Genomic DNA, 6,933 nt, shown 5'->3' with positions numbered 1-6,933 from the left:
CACACAGAGTTCCCGAGTTCTGATGGTGCTCCCCCAAACAGGAAGGAGGGTTTCTCATGTTCGTTGACCACATGGTCCCTGCACAGATAAGAGTCTGGCTCACCCCAAACCTTGACTTTGTCTACTGGTCTTTCCCTGATAGTTAAGTTAGTACCTGAAAAGGGACGTGGATAAAGCAATTAGCATTAAAGTCCTGAGTGGAGGGGAAATGAAGATTGAACCAGTTGACCCACATTGATAATTTGCAGGGGAATAATTTTAGGAGCCCATTAGAAATAGAACTTATTATGGGCTATGGACTTTCCTTGTAAATCTGCTTACCAGACATTAATTTAACGAATACGTACTTTTCTCCACCCAGAATCTAATGATTGAAAAACAAAACAAAAACCACCACCTCACAGATCTTTGGTTTCTCAGTGAAAAGCAATTCTATCCCAAGCAATGAGCACATCTCTTTTTCTTCTTCCTTACTGACTTCTAGGGCTCTACTTAACTTTTAGAGTAAATAAAGCCACTTCAAAATCAAATGACAAAAAATCAGTCCTTCTGACTTTCCGAATCCATTCAGTTTATATTTTCATGAAATTATAACAGAAATAAGATATTATTCTTTTGAAATCTGACATCGAGCTTTACTTATTAGACTCAGAAAAGGATCAGTATATTCAATCCTATTGCCTCCAGAAGTAAAACTGTACTTCTTAGATTATGTGTCCTAGAATTGTCCTGATGTCCCATTTTCTCTCGTTGGTCCAGAGTGTTTGGTCTCACTTATTAACTTCTGTGGCTGGCTATTTTTCTTTTTTCTTTTCTTTTTTCTTTTGTAAAATATAGTCAAGATAAGCATGCTAGATCTCTGGGTGACACAATGCTCCTACAGACGTGACATGTATAGGCTGCATACACTTAGGACATGTCAACACCAGATGGTGGCTGAAGTTTTGTGTTCTGTAACTGATCACGTGGAATGTAGGTAGCTGTCATTCTTCTATTTGGTTTCATTGTTTTAATGGATGAATGAATCTCAAAGGACCAAATGGCAAATAACTAGATAAGAAAGTACAGACAAGGTCTCTAAAACAATGACAGTTCTTTGATTCAAAAGTCAAAGTAACTTATCGATGAGTGGTGCAGGGAAGAGCGTTTATAATTAGTTGAGACATCTGCCCTTCTGTCCCATTGCACCTCTGAGTGGTGAGAGGTAACTGGTGCCTTGGTGGGTGATTATTTGTAACTAAGCAAAGGAGCCCATGAGCTGTGGGCACAGCATTCTGGGAAGCAGCACGATGGCAAGATTTTCCTCTTGTTGAAACGGCCCTGCTGTATTCCCGACGGTGGAGGCGAAGCTCCCTCGGCGGCATACAGCAACGACCTCTGAATTGCGGTTTCTGGCTGGATCACGTTTGCGTGTGCTATGACACCCACGTGGCCTGTCCTAAATGTTGATTCATCTTTCCTTGTGATTTAACGATAAATGATTATATCTGGTGAAGGACAAGCCTCAAGCTTAATACCAAAGGAATAATGAGAAGGAGATTTATTACTTAAAATTTCCAAGTTTAGTAAATTAATCTGTGATGAGACCTGACAGGCTTATCTGAAACGAATTTACTACGAATCATGGCTGTGATTGGCAATACTTATTCATGCTTTGATTCTTCTCTTGCCTCCAACCTGATTCTAAGGTTAAACGTGCTCACCGATCTTGGCTTTCCTCCGTGAGACAAGTGAGAAATCATGACCTCCTTTCCTTCCTGCTTGCCACCCAACCATGAGAACTGGTAACTTTGCAGCAGCAAACATCGCTCAGGCATGATATCAAACTATGCTCTGACTTCTGTAACCTCTCCAGATGGGGACTGGAATACCGAACGTAACAGCAGTAAAATCACATTCGTTTATGACGTACCTCTATGCTTAATTTATTAGAAGTTATAAGGAGGGAAAAAAGAAACAAAACAAGACAAACAAAAACAACAAAAAAGAAATTACAGGAAGGGGAATCCATGAGTCCTCTAAATTCAAATAAATTTGGCCATGTTGTTTCTATGAGTGCACACAGAATGTCTGGTGCAATTCTACCGTTCTTATTATAGTTATCATGAAAACAAAACCTCTCCCAAAATGCTGTCTTATCAGTGACAACCTTCCAAATTATTAATAGTAGAAATTTTTTTCAAAGGGAAAGTATTTCTCCTCTCTAGACATTGAAGGACTAAAGACTGTTTTCCATCTTATCCTGAAAACTCATCTAGTGAAGAGGTTTATGTCAAATTATCAAATTCCCCAAATTTTATTTTTGTTTGACCACCTAATAAAGAAACCCAAATGAGAATAATTGAGTTATTTTATGATAAACTGTCCTCAGACTCTCCTTGGTTCCGTTATAGAAATCCCCAAGCTCACATATCATATGATCCCACAGAATCCCTACTGAGGTTCCCAGATCTTCCCTGTTCTCCCTTCTTCTTACATCCTTGATAATGGCTATCCTCTGATCTGCCATGCATTCTAATGTGGGTGTTATCCTCTTTTAGTCTTGTCTATTTCAGTCTAATGAAAGCTACTGTAATCATAGATACTTACTCGTCCACATTTCTTATCCAACTTTGCAAACTACTAGAAAAAGAAGCCAAACAAACTTTGAGAGCTAGGGGAGTTCCTATGATATATATAGTATAGTTATTTTATAATTTTTAAACTATAGTCACTATGCTGTACATTACATCCCAAGGGCTTATGTATCTTATATCTGAAAGTTTATACCTTTTGACCACCCTCACCTGTTTTGCCCACCAACCCAATCTCTGCCTCTGGCAACCTGTTTTCCTTACCTGTAAGTTTGTTGTTATTGTTGCTGTTATTGTTTGCATTCCACACGTAAGTGAGATCATACAGTGTTTGTCTTTCTCTGTCTGACTTTTCTCACTTAGCATAATGCCTTCAAGCTCCATCCATTTTGTTGAAAATGGCAGGATTTCCTTCTGTTTTGTGAATGAATAGTATTCCGTTATACATATATATATATATATATATATATCAAGTTATTTTTATCCATTCATCTTTTGATGGACACTTTCTTTCTATCTCAGCTACTGTAAATAATACTGCATTTATCACGGAAGTGCAGATATCTTTTTGAGATACCATTTCATGTACCTGTTGGCCGTTTGCATGTCTTCTTTGGAAAAATATCTATTTGTGTCCTTTGCCCATTTTTTAATAGATTTCTTTTCTATTGAGTAGTATGGGTTCTGTATGTATTTTGGATATTAACTGCTTATCAAATATATGATCTGTAATATTTTCTGCCATTCTGTGAGTAGCATTTTCATTTTCTTGATGATTTCCTTTGTTATACAGAAGCTTTTTGTTTTGATGTAGTCCCGCTTACTTGTTTTTGCTTTGTCGACTTTGCTTTGGGTGTTAAATAAAAAATGTCACTGCCAAGACTGATGTCAAGGAGATTACCCTCTATGTTTTCTTCAGTTGTTCTATGATTTTAGGTCTTACATTCAAGTCTTTAATCCATTTTAATTAGAATTTTGTGTATGGTGTAAGATATGGGTCCAGTGTCATTCTTTTGCATGTGACTGTCCACTTTTCCTAGTACCATTTAGTGAGGAGACTATCCTTCCCCAGTGTATATTCTTGGCTTCTTTATCATAAATAAATTGATCAAATATGTGTGGGTTTACTTCAGGGCTCTCTGTTTTGTTCCATTTATATTAGTGTCTGTTTTATGCCAATGTCATACTGTTTTGATTACTACAGCTTTGTAATATAGTTTGATATTAGGGTGTGTGATGCCTCCAGCTTTGTTCTTCTTTCTGAAGACTGCTTTGGCTATTTGGGGTCTCCTGTGGTTCCATACAAATTTAGGTTTATTTGTTCCATTCCTGTGAAAATGCCATTGGAATTTTCATAGAGAGTGTATTGATTCCAAAGATTACTTTTGCTAGTACGAACATATTAACAATGTCAAGTTTTCCAATCCATGAGTATGGAATATCTTTTCATTTATTCGTGTCTTCTTCAGTTTTCTTCATCAGTGTCTTACAGTTTTCAGTGTACAGGTCTTTCACTCCTTGGTTGAATTTATCCCTAGGCATTTTATACTTTTTGATGCAATTGTAAATGGGATTGTTTTCTTAATTTCTCTTTCTGATAGTTTGTTATTAGTATATAGAAACACATCTGATTTCTGATTTCTGTATATTGATTTTGTATCCTACAACTTTGTTGAAATTGTATATTGGCTCTAACATACACTGGCTTCTTGTGGCACACCTGTCCTCGCTAAGCCAATTGATTTTTTTCCACTTTCCCTTTTTATGTATTGAAAACATGCACAGTGTGAACTAGGGAAGGAAATCTCTCTGTTGTTTATTTTAGGTTGAACACCCTTTAATTCCCAAGCCAATTGAAAGATTTTTCTAGCAGAATTTTTATTGGCATTTACTTAGCCTATTGGCTAACACATCTGGCAAAGTTGTAGGTGACAAGCATTTCATTCTCCATTCTATGAACTGATAGAGCTAGGAAAAAATAAATAATTTTCACATGGAAGGGTATAAAAATTATCTAGCAGATGTCTTTGCCCCCAGCAATGAGGATAAACAGATATTTAATTTTGCTCTCTTTTCTACAGATCTCTCTCTCTCTCTCTCATTACAGACAGAGCTAAAAGAGTAACCCCTGTTCCTTCCTCTGTTTCTAAGGCAGTAACCATTATTAGGAATTTTCCATGCATGTCTTTTAAAATTTTAGCCTTATAGATATGTATCATTAAACAATATGTTATACTCTGTGTTTTGACATTTCTCATAAATGTGAGGCAGTATATATCATTATGAGACTTTTTACACTCAGCACTTTTTTTTGAAGATTCATCTAAGAAAATCTGCATAGAATTGCTTCTTCGCTTGTAATAGCTACGTTAGATTTCCATTGTGTGAATAATCCACTATTCGTCCATTCCGTTACTGATTGATTATTCTTACGTTAAAACAGCGCTGCAGTGAGTATCCTGTAGATGCCTCCTTCGTCAAATGTTTGAATTTCTTTAATGTACGTTTCAGGAATTGGAACTGCCGAATTTTTTTGGATATGTTCATCTTCTTTACTAGGTTAGGCAAATTGCTCTCCTAAGTGTTGGAATAAATCATTGTCTGTGTGGTTGTTTTTCTCCAACTGAAAAGATATAATATTCCTCATCTCCCTGTAGTCTTGTCAACACATTTTTATCAGACTTTTAATTTTTTTTGATCTGGTAGAAATGAAATAGTAATTTCTTATAGTTTAATTTCCTCTGATTACTATAGAAGTTGATGTTTTACATGTTCACTGGCCATGCTTAGTTCCTCTTTTTTAGATTGCCTGTTATATTTTGATCTGTTTTATATTGGATGTTTGCTTTATTTATTTGTAGGAATTCCCTATGTAACCATAATTTCTAATACTTTCTTGGTTACATGGTTTACAAATACATCCCTCATCTTATTTTTGATTTGAAAGTGGGGTTCACATGCAGGGTAAAATTCCCCTTCTATTAGTAATGATTTAGGAATTTCTATTTCTAATTATCAAATTACTTTAATGACTCTAGATCTATTTAGTTTTTCTCTTTCTTCTTTTTAAAATTTTTTATTTAAATTCAATTAACCAACATACACTACATCTTCTTGAACTATTTTTGATAATATATTTTGTCTATTAAATTGTTCCTTTTTCTCAGTTTTAAAACTAACTGGCTCAACATAACTTTCTCTTAATAAAATTTTAATTTCTACTGTGTCTCTAGATATGTCTGCTTTTTAATCTTTCATATGATTGTTTTTATTAGTTTCCTAAAAAATTACCACAAACTTGATGGCTTAAAACAATAAAAATGTATTTTCTTACAACTCTGAAGGTTGGAAGTTCAAAATCTTTTCCACTGGGCTAAAATCAAGGGGCCAGCTGCTCTACGGTCTTCTGGAGGCTACAGGGACAACTGTTTTCTTGCCTGTCCAACTAGAGGCTGTCCTAAGTCCCACATCACACCACCTCTTCTCCCTCTGGTTCTGTCCTCACATCACCTTCTCTCCTCTAACTCTACTGCCTCCCTCTTATAAGGACCCTTCTGACACACTGGGCCCACCTGGATAACCCAGAACAAACTCCCAGGTGCAAGGTCCTTAAATAACGACATCCGCAAAGGTGTTTTTTCTTTTCTTTTTTTCTTCTTCGTTTTTTGGGGTTTTGCCTCTGTAGGGACCCAGGGCAGATGCCCCAAAATGTACCACAATGGCATATTGATTATTTTGAACTGAAACTCTTTGGGAAACAGCAGGTGCAAGGACACTCAGCCCCTCCTCTGTTCCCCTGAAAACAGGAAACAAATCTCTCATGTGAAAAATGCCTTCCCTGTACTAAGAGGTAAAAAGACATCATTATCACCAAAGATAGGGACTTTAAAGCTGAGTGAGCTATAGAAACAAACCTTGTTACTGTCAGCTCAAATTCTGCTTAGAATTCCATATTAATAAAGTTCCCAAACATCTGGGGTTTTTGTCCTCCAAATGCCTCACAAATCTATGTTCTCCTTGTTTAAATTGTATTAAAACTGACTGCTTTGGCCATTTTTTGGGGTCTCAATTTCATTATTGGGCCTCCAAGTCCATATAATAAAAGTTGTGGGTTTTTTTCTCCTGTTGATCTGTCTTGTCTCAATTTAATTTCTAACCGAGCTGGAAGAAGCCTAGGAGTAAAGAAGGAAACTTTTTCCTCCCCTACGTCATGTAAGGTAATATATTCACAGATTCCAGAGAATATGATATGAACATCTCTGAGGGTCATTATTCAGACTACTACTTTAAGAATTTTCCAATTTTTCTATTATTAATATTATCGATATTTTCCAGTTCATTAAAAATAGCACTGGATTTC

This window comes from Ursus arctos, unplaced genomic scaffold, assembly GCF_023065955.2.
Source record: "Ursus arctos isolate Adak ecotype North America unplaced genomic scaffold, UrsArc2.0 scaffold_37, whole genome shotgun sequence".
Lineage (NCBI taxonomy): Eukaryota > Metazoa > Chordata > Mammalia > Carnivora > Ursidae > Ursus > Ursus arctos.
The sequence above is the reverse complement of the archived record's forward strand: the minus strand, read 5'-3'. Positions refer to the sequence as shown.